This window comes from Dermacentor variabilis, chromosome 3, assembly GCF_050947875.1.
Source record: "Dermacentor variabilis isolate Ectoservices chromosome 3, ASM5094787v1, whole genome shotgun sequence".
Lineage (NCBI taxonomy): Eukaryota > Metazoa > Arthropoda > Arachnida > Ixodida > Ixodidae > Dermacentor > Dermacentor variabilis.
The window spans coordinates 106,674,548-106,691,196 of NC_134570.1; positions in this window are offsets into that span (position 1 = coordinate 106,674,548).

Below are 16,649 nucleotides of genomic sequence, written 5' to 3' on the forward strand. Positions count from 1 at the left end.
ACAAAAGTGAAGATTTTTGAAAAGGCGACAGGGCCACCGTTATCGTAGCGCAAGCGATGATGGTTACTGGCGTAAATCGCACAGCCAACACCTGCATTTGTCGCTGCTCTGTCGCCTTTTAAGCGGCAGCACGCACTGCTCAATGCTGTGTTCGTTTGTACGCGGAACGTTTGAGAGCACTGCGATCACGGCGCGGAAGCTGGCACGTCACGTGATTTTTTTTTCTTCGCGAGCTTCTGCAGTAAGCGGAAAAATACTAATACTTAAATAGAGAAAGTTCAAAACTGCTTAATCGGACGTTTTGCAAACCCCTCTGCAACTTTCTAATTGAAATTTTCTTGCGTAACTTGATTGCTTCAGAAGTTGATTAAGTAATCTTGACTAATTATGCAATTCAGAAGAATAAAAAAAAAAGGTAGCGTGACTTGCTCCATACAGTGGTCAGCAACATGCATTTGGTCGCGCCGTCCTATAGAGCGTCCTATATTTTTTAAACAGTGGCCAAAGTTATCTGGGACACCCTGTATATACGTATACGTGCACGACGGCGTGGAATGACAGAATGTCACGCGACAGCTTGGCGAAAACGCATCAGCATATCACCTCATCCCGTGCCGCCATCTCTCGTGGTCAAATTTGGTATCGTTGCGAAATCCCTGCGCGGCCCGGCTACAGGCGGTTCTGAACACGTGACTCTACACTTTCTCTTGTGCACTCGGAAGGGCCGGAGACACAGTGAAACTTCGTATATCAGCTCGAATGGCTGAATCCAAAGCCTCCGGCTTCAGCATTATAATAGAGAACCAGTTCTTATCGCTCCTGTTGCGTTTCGCCTGCGACACGTGGTTTTGCCGGCGCGACTGCGGCGGGGCGGCAGACATTTTGGCCCGATCGTCGTCGCCGCAACACTCATCGCCAGGTGTTTCCAGGCGCGTCTGCGGCGATGCGACCGCCTAGGGATCTCGTTCCAGTCATTGTGCCCGAAACAGGCGATGCCAAAGCAGGGATCTCATTCCAGTTATTGGGCCCGAAACAGGCGATGCCAAAGCAGGGATCTCGTTCCAGTCATTGTGCCCGAAACAGGCGATGCCAAAGCAGGGACCATCTTCTCGTTACAGTCATTGTGTCCGACCGGCAGCGCCACGACAGGGTGCTACGAGATCGTGCGCAGCGCCACGACGGGGTGCTACGAGATCGTGCGCAGCGCCACGACAGGGTGCTACGAGATCGTGCGCAGCGCCACGACAGTGTGCGTCACCATTAGCCCATTGTACATTCACGTGCTCGTCTTTTGAGGGGTTCCTTCTTGCCCTCAACTGCGAGAGTATAAAAACAGCTGCCCCCGGACGCCAAAAGGAGGGCTCCGATTTCTTCTGTTGAGTGAAGTGCTCTCCCGTCTCTCTACTTCGGTCAAACCTGACCGCCAACTCTTTGCGATGTTAAAATAAACAAGTTGTTTCGTTGTTACCAGTCGACTCATGCTTTGCCGGGACCTTCGGATGCTTCCAGTTGTACCCCAGGCCGCCAGGCCAACGCTACCCTTGGGGCTTGCGACCCAGGTACAACCACGGGCGTCAGCGCCGAGTTCCCAACAGATCGATACCAGCAGTCCGATCCAAACACTCCGCAGCGAATGCTCAATGCTAGTAACGCTGCGCAAAACAACATAATACGAGTCTCTCAGCACATATGCGGGGTGTAGTTCTGTTCTGTTATTAATGCACCCAGCTGCTGCATCTACGGAGGACCTCATGAACTTCTGTGGCTGTGCCCATTTGCTTGGGATATTATATATGCACCATGCTAAGGAAGGACAAACACAGCGTTCCTTTTGACTATATAGTCATTCAAATAACAAACAGCAGGCGTGCGAATCTCTTTGTATCACAGCGAATATATATATATATAAGTAAAACAACGCAACTAAACAGAAAGAAAGTTACAATGAAGGCAAGGATGTAGCCGCTACGGAGTGTTCGAGAACCATCTGCAGTGCACTGCTGTTCAAGCCGGTACACAAATGCAGCCGGATAGACGTTGCTGTATTTGACATTTTCTATACCATCCCGCATTTACTAACGTGGCCATAATTAAAGACCACGCGCGCAGATAATTTTGAGCTGAACTCACGGTATACTAAACATAAGCATTAGAGCTGCGTGCACCTTAATTTCTTTCAAGAGCAAGCTGATTCAAATGCGCTAGTTGCACGAAGAAACAAGACGGAAGCAGTAGTTGGCAGGAAAAAGCACGTGTTTTCTATCGTGTTTCTTAGCGTATATATAGTGCGTTTAAATCAGCGCAATTCTTAAAACAAATAAACATGAACCAACTATGATCCGATGCTATGTAGTCCAGTTCCCATTCCCTAATAAATGTCGTTGTTGCCGCGGATATTTCAGGAGTTCTAGAGAGCCGCAACTAACATTCACGATCGCATGGTGACAATAGCTCTCGGGAAAAGTATACAACGTGGGTATCTCGTATACGATACTTGTCAGTTGGAGTCAAAGCAGGTGGTAATCATTTCATATCTCCGTGTGTTGCGGTCGATCTCCCGCTATTGTGACTGAATATCACACGCCGTTCAATTTCATATGCAAAGGCTTGCTTCGCGCCGCACCACCGTCGAACTGTCACTGATCCGTATATACATATAGCTTATAGACGAAGTATAATGCTATTCCCGTTTGTTTTTTTCTCTTTCGTTTTCTTTCTCACTCACGTCGGCATTGAAGAATACCGCACCGTCGAGGAGAATTCGCGGGTCCCGACTAATCCGCGCGTCCATCCTGCATGCATAACTTCGCCGGACCCTTGGGGAAGGCGGCGGGGGGGGGGGGGAGGGCGCCTGTGCGCGCGCGATGCGCTGGGGTCGTCGCATAATCAGAGCAAGCGCGCTCGCCAGTCCATACATTTTGCACCCGCGGAGAAGGCGCCTGCGAGACGTCTCGCCGCACGCGCTCCAGAGGAAGAAACCCCCGGTGGGATCATCGACCCCCTTCCGACACCGCGGCGCCTGCGCGGCAAGCCTGTACGTACTACATGCCCACACGCGCACGGCACCGGTCGTACCCTCAGTTACGTGCAAGGGAGCCCTCGCGAGCCGACGGCGGGCAGCCTCTGCCCCGTGTGCGCGCGAACTACTAGTCCGCGCTCTAGTAGTTCCGGGAACCTTTTTACTTTTCTTGATTTCTTTGCAAGGGAGGTCGCGAGGCGCTCATTGGTACATTACCGAAAAGCTTCGCTCGCGGCAGCGCCTTGCGATAAGCGGATTAGCTGCAGGCAGGAACCGCCGCCGCAGCCTTCGTTCGTGGCATCGAGTTCGTCGTCACGGCCACCACTGTGACGTCGCGAGATCGCCGCGATCTATAGATTATAAGACGCGGCGCAATGGAAAGCGATCGCCCGAGCTTGGCCGGAAGCTGTATCTTAACAGATGGGAACGGGACTTCTGCGCCGCTCGGAAACACGGCGGTACGTGAGGCGCCACCGAAAAGCTCCCGGCATACCCTCGATCGAGTCAATCTTAAAAGCTCGAACAAGAGCTATCGCGCGCGCGCTAATATGGCTCTTACGGCCTCGCGTGCATCCCGTATCGTCGACATGAGAACTAGACCGCGGACTCGCGCTATAAAGGTATGCAGCGTGGAACTTCGCGCTGCCTTTGCCAGGAGCGCGCGCAAGGACACCGCACAGACGAGTACGGACTTCTTTTGATCCTCGGCGTCGGAACGCGGTGTACCTCGAAGAGAGAAAGAAAGATCTCGCTGCACGCAACTTCCGGCAACGCCACGGCGTCGATTGCAGCGCTGCACCGGCAGCACCAATGGCGGCGGCGGCTGCGTCGGGTTGCAGGACGCCGTCCGGTCTGCGTCGGCCACTCCATTACCCACTCTCTCCTCGGAAGGGTACAGTGGAGAGGGTTGCGGCGGCGCGCGAACAGATAGCAGCAGCCGGAACATTCTTCTTCGTCCAGGATGTGCTGCCGCTCGACGTCTCGGCGAGGGCGCAAAACGCGGCATGGCGTGCCGCCGCCGGACGACGCCTCGGCGCTGCTCTTCTCCCTGCACGGCTCCACCTCCGTCGTCTCCCTTGGCCCGCGAGCGTGCGCGATTGGCGCCCCAACCGGTTCGCGACGGCCGTCGTGGGCGAGCCTCTGCGCGCACCCCACCCCGCCGAGCGGCGCGCAAAGTCCGAGTGTCTACGCAAGTTCAACCCATACGCGCGTACACCTACCCCACCCACCCCCTCTTCTGGACGTATCGCAGGCCTGTGCAGACGGGCGCCCAGCTAGCGAGGTCCCCCCCACCACCACCCGGGCCGCCTCACGCGCCAACCTTCGCGCACGTCTGAGAGGGATACGCTGCGGCGCCTTCCTACGCGCGCGCATACGCACACGCGCAAACACCTCCTGCCCCGCCGCATATCATATACTACACTTAGCCGGTCTTCTCCGACCGGTGCCTAGGACGTACACACTCGCATCCGGTGGTCTTGGCAGGCAACGCGAGTACGCAAGCTCGACGGCTAGAGCATAGGAGAGAGACGCTCGCCGGAAATGTTGGGGAGGACCTGAGATGTGATGCCTCTGGAGTGTGTAGCCGAGTGCTGCGGGAAACGCGAAGCATTTGTGATCACGTGCAAGATGACCGCGACCTGAAGCTAAAGAAAGCTGTGCATCGCACGCGAGCAAAATTTAAGCAGGCGAGAGAATAGAACGATGAAATTGCGTTGTCTTCATTTCTCAGTGTAGACCCTCTGCTACTAGCAAATAATTGACTGATTATTAACATTAGTAGACGTGCGCGAATATAAACTTTGTTGACTACATATAGTAAATATCGATTATCGAATCAAATACCGAATATTCAAACACAGACGCATATATTTGCAGCGGGAATATTTCTTACGGCATAATTAGCGCGCTTGAACTGAACAGTGAAAAAAAAAAGGAAAAGAAAAAGACAGCTACTTATCAAGAGCAATGAGGGATTAAACACAAGAATCCTAGCTCTCATTATAGAATAAACGGTCAACATCTTTGGAGCCGGGTTGCAAACAAGCTTTCCACAAAGGAATGGATGCTGTATTTATGACTAGTTTTCCGAAAGCACTAAATAAATTATTGTAGAAAAAATATCAGAAGGTATGGGAGAAGAAAAAAAAAACAAGAAGCTGGTGGAGGACTTATGTGCTGAGAGGCACGAAACATGGCCCCTTGTAGGAAATCATCAGGGTGCCGCCTCGAAACCGGAAACAAAGCTTACCCATGTTGTTTCTGCATCGCTTTGAAAACTTTGTGGTTATTTCGCTTGCTATAATTGGCGATACATTTTAAGCCAACGGACATCAGTAACACTACCTTAACAGTAGGTTGTCGCGAAAGATTTGGTTAGTTTCGACAATTGGAAACACCGAACTAGTTCAGTTTCGAATACGAACAGTCAGTGTACAATATTGGATTCGTATTCGAAACTTCAAGATTACGCCCCCCCCCCCACCCCCCTAATATGAAGCGAAGCGCATGACTTCAATAGTAGGGGTGTGCGAATGTTCGAAATTTTCGAATATAGAATGGAATAGAGTTCTATTTGATTCAGTCTTCGAATCGAATAGTCATTATTCGTAAATACGAATATGTTTTTTCCTAGTTCTCGCATATTTCGATACGCCCACTGTGCACGATGAAACATAGAAGTCGATCAAAAGTGCAACAAGTTTTCTGCACACCGGCATACCATGCGCATAAAACACGAGTATACTTGTGTAGACGAGCAGTCTACGTCATTTACGTAGCCAGACTTTGCTGTATATACCGCGGTAATTCACACTATTCGAAGAGTCAACTGTATGTGAACAAACTGCCTATTCATTCCTTATCCTCCATTCGTGTTATTTTTGTTTTTTGTTTTTTTAATTAACAGTACTTTGTAACATCCCATGCAATGACAGGAAACTTGGTAACGTATCGCGCATGATTACCCCATCAATACGTACACTGAACATAACTTCTTGGGCGAGTTAGTATTTTTTTAACATGGTGCTTCTTAGCGCAAAAAAAAAAAAAGCTCGAGAAAAAAAAAGGGGAAAACAGTGAGAAGAGAAAGGAAATGAAAGGCGAGCTCCACGGCTTTGCTTTCCTTTCGCCTCACACTGTTTTCTTTTTTGTTAAGTTTTTTTTTTTTTGCACTAAGAAGCACCATGTTACGCACATTCAAGTCGACGCTTTGAGGATACACAACAGACACTTCGCCATATACTCTCATCGCATAAAAATGCCTTCCTTCCTGCCACTCGACCTCGTTCAGCGTTCAGCAGGATCATGGCCGCCAAGCATGGAACATTACTGTCGCAGTTCACGCCTGCACCACGACCATCTCCCTACCGCTGTGGTGCCTGCATCCACTTCAAGCCCTTCTTGTCATTCCCGGAATCAAAAAAGAAAACGGAGATTAGAGGTTGGATTGCGCAACATTCTGACGAGACACACAGAAGAAAAACATACACCACTCTGTGGTGTGTGTTTCTCTTCTGTGTGTCTCGTCAAAATGTTGCGCAATCTAAACTCTAATATGCTATAGCAACATGCCCAGTCGTCAACCTTGGCAAGCTTCAAAACGGAGATGTCATCTTTCGCCATGTCTTTCCGTCCATGTTGTTTCTCTTTTGGTAAGGTTATGAATACTGGAATGGGAACGTCGTGTTACACGGATTGTGAGAATAGGTGTTCCATTCGAAAACTATACGAAAAAAAAGTTGATATTGTATAGTTGATATTAGATTTGATTCGAGTCTCTTTGGGCACCATTCGATTCGTATTCGATTCGGTCTCAAAAATCACTACTCGCAGACCCTGAAAGTTAAACAATGGTAAAGTCCGCACGCGTTGCAGACGATGTGGGTTCGGTCCACGGCTGCTGCAAGCTATCTCTTCGTCTACATTTACTTCGCTTCACCTGATTATTTTTGCATTTGTATATTTGTATATTTGTGTATTAGTTCGATATTGTAGCTGTTATCCTAAATTAAAGAACAATTAGCTTTATCTTTGCTATTTCTGACTTCGTTGTCTGTTTTTTTTTTCATAAGTGGTATTGTATATGGCTAAAAAGAAAGGACAACAGCTTCTCGGATCCCCTTATTCTTCATGGTCTCTGCATAGTGAGGGTCTCGAGTTTGGCAGCTTTAATGCTGTCATGAAGTACTCGGCAAAGTCTTCGTTAGTGCAGCCCAACAGCCAGACAATGCACATGCCGAAGAAGAGACAGTGTCGCGAGGGGCATACGCGTGCTGGGAAAAATCGACGGCCGAGAACGTTGAGGAAAGCCAGCTGGCTTGGCTGGATCCGATTAGATGGCCTGTCACCCACACCGAGTTTGTGCCAGTATACGAGAAATCATGATCATCATCAAGGACAATTTGGGTCTTGCAATGCACCATCGGCCTGGTGCGTCCGGCCTGGTCTCGTCGATCGTGCACTCTGGCTCGAGAATGCGCCACGCCACTGTAGCTCCATCCACGTCCGCATCCTTTCAGGGCCTGGTACCTTCAGCTGGTCGTTTGTACCTGGGTTGCCCCTGGTGTTCTCTATATACCCACTCGAGGGTCTCGGGTAAGCAGGACCAGGAATCCGAGTTATTGAGCGCCTGCTGTCGACTTCCTACTAGCCCCGCTCTGGAGACCTCAATTGCCCAGTCGCTCCTGTGTGCCACAACAAGCCCCGAATGCACGGCGGACGAGCGTTTTTAATGCGAGAGCATCAAGAGGGTCAGAGTGAGAAAAAGTATGCGCATCAAGTCACCTGGTAGAGGTAGAGAGGGGATGGGAGAGATTACAGATATATATCTTTAATCGCCACACACACACACACACACACACACACACACACACACACACACACACACACACACACACACACACACACATACATACATACATACATATATATATATATATATATATATATATATATATATATATATATATATATATATATATATATATATATATATATATCTGTGTGTGTGTGTGTGTGTGTGTGTGTGTGTGTGTGTGTAGTGCAACTGACAGTTGTATGGTTCCAGATTACCATGAGTTTCGCAATTTGGTGAACGCAGTTTAATTCATTGATCCGGGACTGCAAAGAGCTGCGACGTAATATAATGCTAACGCATTTCTCTCGCATTTACTGCTATAGATCCCCACTGAATTCTGCACTGCCACCGGAATGCAGCCTCCGCGTCCGGGATCGAACCCGAGACCTCATGCTCAACAGCTCAATGCCATAGCCACTGCATGGGGTATGCCGCGGCGATATAGCGCACTAAACTCGGTTAACGCGCCCAAAGTCAGAATAACAAACAACGCTGAATGGAGACAATTAGCCAGCCGCAACTTCCATTGCTCGAAAGTCGCGTATCACCACCTGTTGATAATTAGACCAGTTCCTCAAGCAGTCGCCTCGGTGCTCCGGAAATTTGAATAAGATAACATCTATACTACTGCGGATATACGATCCAGACCCGTACTCAGCGCAACACGTATGTGTGCCATCAACATTCCGCAGGTGTTCGAGGAAACCGAGAAATGCTTAAAAGCTTTCCGAGGAGCCCTCGCCAGGCGTCCGAAGATTGGCGAGATAACGGCGGCGTCAGTGGCGACATTAGCTGCCACCTGAGGCCAGCCTCTTCTAATTGCGACTTGTAAAGTTTTTTTTTCTGTTATTTGTCTCGGCTGAGCTCTCTTCCGCATGACGATACAAGGAATGCGCCGCAGATACAACTTTATAGAGCCGCGGCTTTTTCAAAATCAAGACGTCAAGGCTATTCGTAATGTAAAGAAAGACAGAAAGATTCAACCTTATGGTCTTGAGTGACCGTCTTCTGCTTTAAGGACACCCTCGATATGCGACCGTATAGCTCGACTCAACTGCGTCTTCGCTAAAGCAATTAATGATTATAGAATCGCTTCCTGCCGCAGTTTCTAGCACGTGTGAGACAGAGCACGTCGTCGAGACTCTTTTGCTGTATATGTCGTCTCTTTATGTGGTGTTCTTTCCTATACATATATATACGCCACGTGGTTTTTCTGATTATTTTTTGAAGCTTTAGCAGTGTTTTTTTTTTTTAATAGAAAGCACCTGTCACACATGATGTTGTTTCACTTGTTCAGTTGCATTTATTTATGGAATAGGTGAAATTACCTGCATGAGGAACCGAAATCTTCAACTAGCTAATATAGAACATTCAATAATAATCTTTTTTTAATCATTCACTTTAGGGTATATGTTGCAATCGCGAAATTAAAGCCGATCTGTAGCGGGTTTGCTTAACAGAAATCGCAAGGCCACCACTACCTTCAAAATATTCGGCCTGAAAGTGTGCTACGAACCTCATTGGCGTCCCAGCTGACAGTTTCAGAAAATCATGCTCCAAGTAGTTCGTGATGATTCGTGGTGTACAGGAGGTACCGATAGAGTTTTGGCTATGGGACCTCCTTCTGTATACTAAGTACTTGTAATGTGACCCAACTTCTAATAATAAATTCTGATTCTGATGTTAGAACGCCAATGCACTTTTTTACAGCATTTGGGACGGATATTTGGCATATTCTGAGGATTTCTGCTAATGAGACATGCATGCCCTCAGTACTGCTATTCTTCAATTTTCCAATTCGAATATTTGCCCTGAAATGAATAAATCGAAAGGTAATTGATTAAGAGAGAGAGAACCAGAAGAGAGGAAAGGCAGAGAGGTTAACCAGACGCACGTCCGCTTTGTTACCCTGCACTGGGGAAAGGGGTATATATATATATATATATATATATATATATATATATATATATATATATATATATATATATATATATATATATATATATATATATATATATATAGAGAGAGAGAGAGAGAGAGAGAGAGAGAGAGCACAGTTTCACGCAGATTTGAAGGTTCGCACCGAGTCTACACACGTTTGCTAAGACCTGTCAACTTGAGGTGCTTCAACATCGCTTTCGTGTCTTTCTATGGCATCGACGCATACGACCATTGTCCAAGGGTCTTCATTTCCGAAGATGGTCTAGAGTCCGGCTGGTTCAATGCTGTCCGGAGAGCTTCACTCTCGACGTCGTACTGGGGAGAGAGACAGATATGATGTGTTCAGTCGTTTCTATGGTTCCACAAGAGTCGCACATGGGCGTATATCCCCCATTCCAATGCGGAACGAGTCGGCTTTGGTAAATGCCACCCCGACCCAGAGGCGGCACAGTACTGTCGCCTCAGAGCGGGAAATTTTTGATGGCACTTGTAGCTTTAAGGAAGGATTAAGCTTATGAAGATGATACTTCGGGAGGTTGGGAGAAGGCCAGTATTTGTGTGTCATAGCTTTAGCCGCGATATGAAGCTCTCTTGCAGCGTTGGCTCTGAATAAGGGAACTGGAACTGGTCGGGCTTCTAGATGGGCGTCAGCGTGGTCATTACCAGCAATGCCGGTTCGTCCAGGTAGCCACTGGAATATAATTTCATGCCGTTTAGCAATAGATTGATGGTGGCCATCTCTTATTTCATATATGAGCTGCTCATGAGTCCTATGATATAGGATAAAATGCAGACTCTGAAGTACTGCCTTAGAGTCGCAAAAAAGGTGACCCATTTCTGGGCAGCAAGCTCTGCTACCGTCGATGTTGTAATGTGTGACAGTCTAAATTTTATTGTGGTTTTCATAGCCGGAATGACAACGGCAGCTGAGAGCTGGTAAGGGAGACCGAACCGTCAATATATATGTGTATTCGGTCCCCGTATGTCTCATTGATTAATAGCAGCGCCATCTGTTTCAGAACTATTTTTGGGTTATTTGCCCCTCTTCTTGACACCCGGAATACTTAGGCACACCTGAGGCTCTTAGAGACACCACAAAAGCAATGAAGGCCTTGCTGCTGTTATGTATCCTAATGCAAGACAATCGGTATGGGTGATTATAACTACAGAAAACGTTGCACGAGGTCTCTGCGATGGCAAGAACGCCACGTGATGATCGATATGCGGATATGCATATGCCTGAAAGATGACGGATATGCGTCCTGAGACAATCCACAGCAACGTATGTTTTGATGGAATGATATCTGGCGCGTACGATCGCTGTAGCTGTTGACGCACAGCGAGGACTTAAGTCCTAAACACGTGCGCAGTGCTTGACCCTGTAAGCTCTCCAATGAGCGAATACTTGACTTGCACGTACTGAACAACATTGGAAGGCTGTATCGTAGATACCCTAGGAATAGAGCTGTGTACAAATGAAGCCTGGAGCGTACAGATGTGCCCCATGTTTTCCCGCACATGAATCTCAGTACCTGGGCAATCGACAACAGTTTTTTCTTCAGGTACGTGCAATGAGGGCTACAGGAAAGATCTTAGTCGATTATTACACCCAAGCATCGATGTGTTTTTCCATAGGTGATAGTGTGTCCATTATTCAAGACTGGATATGGTGTCATAGGTTCACGTGTGAATGCAATCAATGCAAATTTCTTTGTCGATACAGTTGTGGGGTCTTGGGGTCTCACAGGAGTACCGACCACCGCGGGTTCGAGCTTAGCGAGCCACAGGGCCGCGTCAGCCGTCAGCCTCTAGCGCCGCTGCGCGCGAGCTCAGGCCACAAGGGGCTACCGAGCGACGCACGCAAAAACACAGTATTGCCCTAAGATGAAGGAAACCGTTTATTGTCTCCAACGGCACCCAACACTGCACAAACGCCCGGTCCCGGGACGGCGGGGAACCCAAGGGGTCCCGCACCAAGGGCGAAAAATACAGCTAGGGGCGCCTGTAGCACGTCGCTGCGAGAGCACAGGCTCAAGCTGGGACGCGCCGCTAGGAAAAGTCCCGGCGGCTATGCTACTTGCTCTCGCGATAACCAATGGGCCAACTCGCGAGAGCTCGGGCAATCTCCTTCGGCTTGGGCCTCCGATGAGTGCGGCTCGGCGTGGTACGACCTCGCGCGAGCACTAGGCACCCGTTCTTCGGCTTAGCGTCGGGATAGGAAACAACACGAGGTACGCGCTCCCCGCACGGGCAAAGGCGCCGTGCGTGAGCTCAGTCCCAGTCACAAAGGTGTCGGCGGACGAGAGGAAGCATGTACGTACCGGGTGCCGTCCCAAGGAGAAAGAGAGCCGGTTCCGTCACGGCAGTAGCCACCAGGGGCCACTGCGTGACGTCACTAGCTCCGCCCTCACTGCGAACAATGGCGAGTGGAACGCCACCGCTAAAACTGGTTCGGAGCAAGGGCCAGGTGGCTTGGATTGCAGACATGGGTGAAATGCGCCCGCGCAATGGCGCGTCGAATTCCCCAAATCCCCACATCCTCCTCTCCTTAATTGCCCCCCTACCAGTCTGGCGAAGAAGCTGGTAGGGGCTAATGCACCAAAGACAACTGAGCCTTTCATGCACTAGCTAATTGCTACCTCAGCCCAGCAAGCACTATGCGTACACAAAAAAAAACATAGATACAATGATAATGGAAAAATAATAAAAAAATAATACACTCTAAAATACAAGAAAATGACGCCGCGAAGGGGGGGAAGAAATATTAACAAGAGAGTCTGCAGCTAGCGCGGGACAATGTCCGGGGGTGCGAAGAGAACGCGGCGCGTATAGTTCTGTGGCTAGGGCGGTGGCCGAAGTCGCGGGAGTTGCGAGCGTAGGCTTGATTGCAGGCCAGGTAACGCAGGAACGGGCTCACCGTTGTTCCATCGAAGTTGCCGGCGAGCCCGATGAGTTCCGCTTTCGTGGAGGTGGTGGTCCCGTCCACCATCGTTGTCCGCGGCGATCCGATGGACTTGGTGCGGCTCCTTCAGCTTGCTTCAATGAGCAACAGCCCTCACGCGCGCACGCACGCACACACACACGCACACTCTCCTCGTGGCACCGCGCATCACTCCTCGCCGTCCGCCATGCCGCCCGTCGGCCACAACGCGCCGCGCCGATCCAGGCGCGAAGCTTCCCTCTCTCCCGCACCAACGAGTCAAGGGGACCACTGTCACCCCCGCGCTGCACGACACGCCAGTCACCGACCCCCCTCTTGGCAAAAAAAGCAAGAAAAAAAACGAAAACGAGAAGAAAAAAAAAAAACACGAACACAGAAGAAAACAAGAACGGTCAAAATCTATGTACAAGTAACAAAAAATGAACTATACAACTGTACACTTAAACATTAAAACAATAATTACTCAGCATGCGTACCCAAAAATAAAAATAAAATGCACACTGCTACTACACACTGCTAACAACTGTAACAGAAAGCTGGGCTGGGGCCAGCTTCTTTTCGTGCACTGGCCGCAAAGAAGCTAACCCACTGAGGCTAAGCAATATTACTGAGGGCCTTCGGTGGCGGAAAGAGTCCGCCGTGAGGCGCGATATCACACAGGTGACCGTCTCCTCAGGTTGTACCGGTGCGAGGTCCGAATGCGGTCCTTCGCCCCGGGTGTGCCCTGTTGCTTGCGGGTGGTGCCACTGGGCACCGGCGCGAGCTCATCGGACCGCGACGCAAAGGCTTTCAGGTCGGCGATATGGGCACGGCTGAGTTTTACCGAAGGGGAATCCTTCAGCAAGTACGCGAGCGGAGACCAAACTTTCTCTACTCGGTACGGACCAAGCCACTTAGGAGCGAGCGAGGCTGAGAACCCCTTGCTCGCATCGCTAAGAGCGTGGTTGCGCTTCAGGACTAAATCACCTACCTTAAATGAAAGATGGCGATGCTTCCGGTCGTACTGAGCCTTCTGCTGGGCCCTGGCCGAAGTCAAACTCTGCCTTGCTCTACAGAGAGCCCGACAAAGCCTGTCCCGAAGTGCTGAAGCGTACGCAGAACAGTCTGCCGGCGCCTCCTCATCCCCGAGCTGACATTGAATGACACTGGTCACCGGATTTGCCAGCTCCCTTCCGAAATTGAGGAAAGCGGGAGAGAAACCAGTCGAGCGATTCTCGGCGGTTCGGATTGCGAACGCGAGCTCACTCAAGTGGTCTGCCCAATCCTTTTGACTCACGGCAAAGGCCGCCAACATTGGTTTGAGGGTTCTATTGACCCTCTCCGTCAAATTGGACTGGGGATGGTAGGGCGACGTGGTGCAGTGATTAATTCCCAGGGAACGGCACGTAGCACCAAACACCCGAGCAGTGAAATAAGACGCGTTGTCCGTAATTAGTCTTTTCGGAAAGCCGAACCGACAAAAAACTTCCTGTAGCCTCTCCAGCACCGCTCGCGCGGTCACTTTTCGAAGCGGAAACAACTCCACCCACTTCGAAAAATGATCGACGACTACCATCAGGTGTGTGAACCCCTGCTTACTCCTGGGGAAAGGCCCCATAAGATCGCAGGTGGCCACTTGCCATGGACGCTCACTGTCAATTGGTTTCATCAACCCGGGCGGCTTGCCACCCCTTGATTTCACCGTTTGACAGACATGGCAGGAACGGCAATAGCGAAAAATGTCACGCTTTATGCCAGGCCAGGTCACAGTTTGGCTTAGTTTCGCAAAAACTTTGGAGCCACTCAAATGACCGGCCAATGGTTCGTCATGAGATGATCGCAACAGTGCGCTTCTCAGACTCTTGGGGATAACCACCTTAAACGGGTCCACAGCCTCGTCATCGGTGGCTATGTATTTCAGCAGGAGCCCATCGTGATCCAGCAAATATGAATCCGCGGGGGACCCAGCGACACACGCTGGTTCCGGCCCCCCTGCGCCCGCCGCACTACCAGCAGCGTCTCGGCGCTCCGTCTCCCTGAGACCGTCGCTCACTCCGCGACAAAACGGATCAATTTGCTGGGCCTTCCGTAACTCTTGCCTGCTGAATGCGATTCCGATTCTCCCAAAGGGGAGTCTGGTCTCGTCCCCACTCAGGACTGCAGCCAACGGCGTTGTAGGTTCGCTTTCGAGAAGCTCCCCCGCTCGCTCGTTTTGCGGCGCGCTGCTTGCCTGGAGAGCGGAATGACAGGTTTGCCCGCTTGCGGACTCGCCTCTCTCTGCGCTCGTTTCGCCCCCGACGTTTGCTGGCGCAAAGGCACCGGCAGCGGTTGTAACACCTGGAGGAATGCTCTTGGTGCACAGTGGGGCACGGGATAGCGCGTCAGCTACCACGTTGGTGCTCCCCTTTCGATACTGCACTGAAAAGTCATAATGCTGTATCAGGAGAGCCCAGCGCGCCAGCCGGCCCGCGGGCTCACGGAGCCGCATCAGCCAACTGAGCGCACTGTGATCCGTTTGCACTACGAATTTCGTCCCATCAAGGTACACATCGAACTTACGTAGTGCAAACACGATAGCGAGGCACTCCTTCTCGGTCACGGAATAATTCCTCTCTGCCAGAATCAAGGAGCGGCTGGCAAAGGCCAACGGCTGCAACACACCATCGTATTCCTGTAGGAGGACTGCTCCTAAACCCAGATCGCTCGCGTCGGTCTGGACAACGAACGGTCTGGTCAGGTCGGGGAGTCTGAGCTGCGCTGTCTCCGCAATGGCGCTAGACAGTTGGCGAAAGGCCTGCTGCTGCTCAGGTCCCCACTGCCACGCGGCCGACTTACCCAAGAGCTTGCTCAAGGGTGCCTGCACTCGGGCACAGGACGGAATGAATGACCGGTAAAAGTTGGCCATTCCCAAAAAGCGGCGAAGGCCACGTACGTCCTTGGGCGCGGGGAAATCGAGGATTGCCCGAAGTTTCTCCCGGTCCGGCTCAATGGAGCCTCCGCCCAGCGTAAACACCAGTAACTGAACTCGGGTTTGCGCTAGTTGGGCTTTCCCAGGATTCAAAGTCATCCCGGCGGCCCGTACCCTCTCGAGCACATCGGCAACATGGGCCAAGTGTTCATCGAAGGTTCGTGAATAAATCACGATGTCGTCGAGGTAGCACATGCAGTATGACCACTTTGCTTCCCCGAGGACGCGGTCCATGAGTCTCTGAAAGGTCGCAGGACCGTTGCATAGACCAAAGGGCATACGAGTAAACTCAAATAACCCTCTGTGGGACGTGAACGCGGTCTTGCACCGGTCACGTTGATCCATCCGGACCTGTAGGTAACCTTTGGAGGCATCCAGCGTAGTAAAGTACCTCGCACTGCCCAAGGTTCCTACGATGGAGTTAATCGTGGGGAGCGGATAGGCATCCTTGCGAGTCACTCCGTTCAGACGGCGGTAGTCTACGCACAGGCGATGACTGCCATCTTTCTTAGGCACCAACACAATTGGAGACGCCCAGGCGCTGTACGAGCGGCGGATAATGTCGGCCGATAGCATCTCGTCCAGCAAACCATCGATCACCTGCCTTTTGGCTAGGCTGACGGGCCGGGGGTTACACTTCAAAGGAAGCGCATCTCCAGTTTCGATCGCGTGGCTCGCCAAATCGGTACAGCCAGGTTGATCGGTGAAGAGCTCTTCGTGCTGGCATAACAGTGCCGACAAGCGAGCCTTCTGTGTATCATCCAAATGAACCGCACAGGCGGCCAGAGGATGTGGTGCCTCTTCGTGCCGTGTCGCTCGATCCCTATGGGGACTTTGAGTCGACAAGCGCATAGCGCAGGGGCCTGCCCCCGCATTCTGCGCGCGACGCGGTTCGTGCCGTGCCTCTCGTTCCCAAAGGGGAGTCTCAGCAGGCGAGCGCACA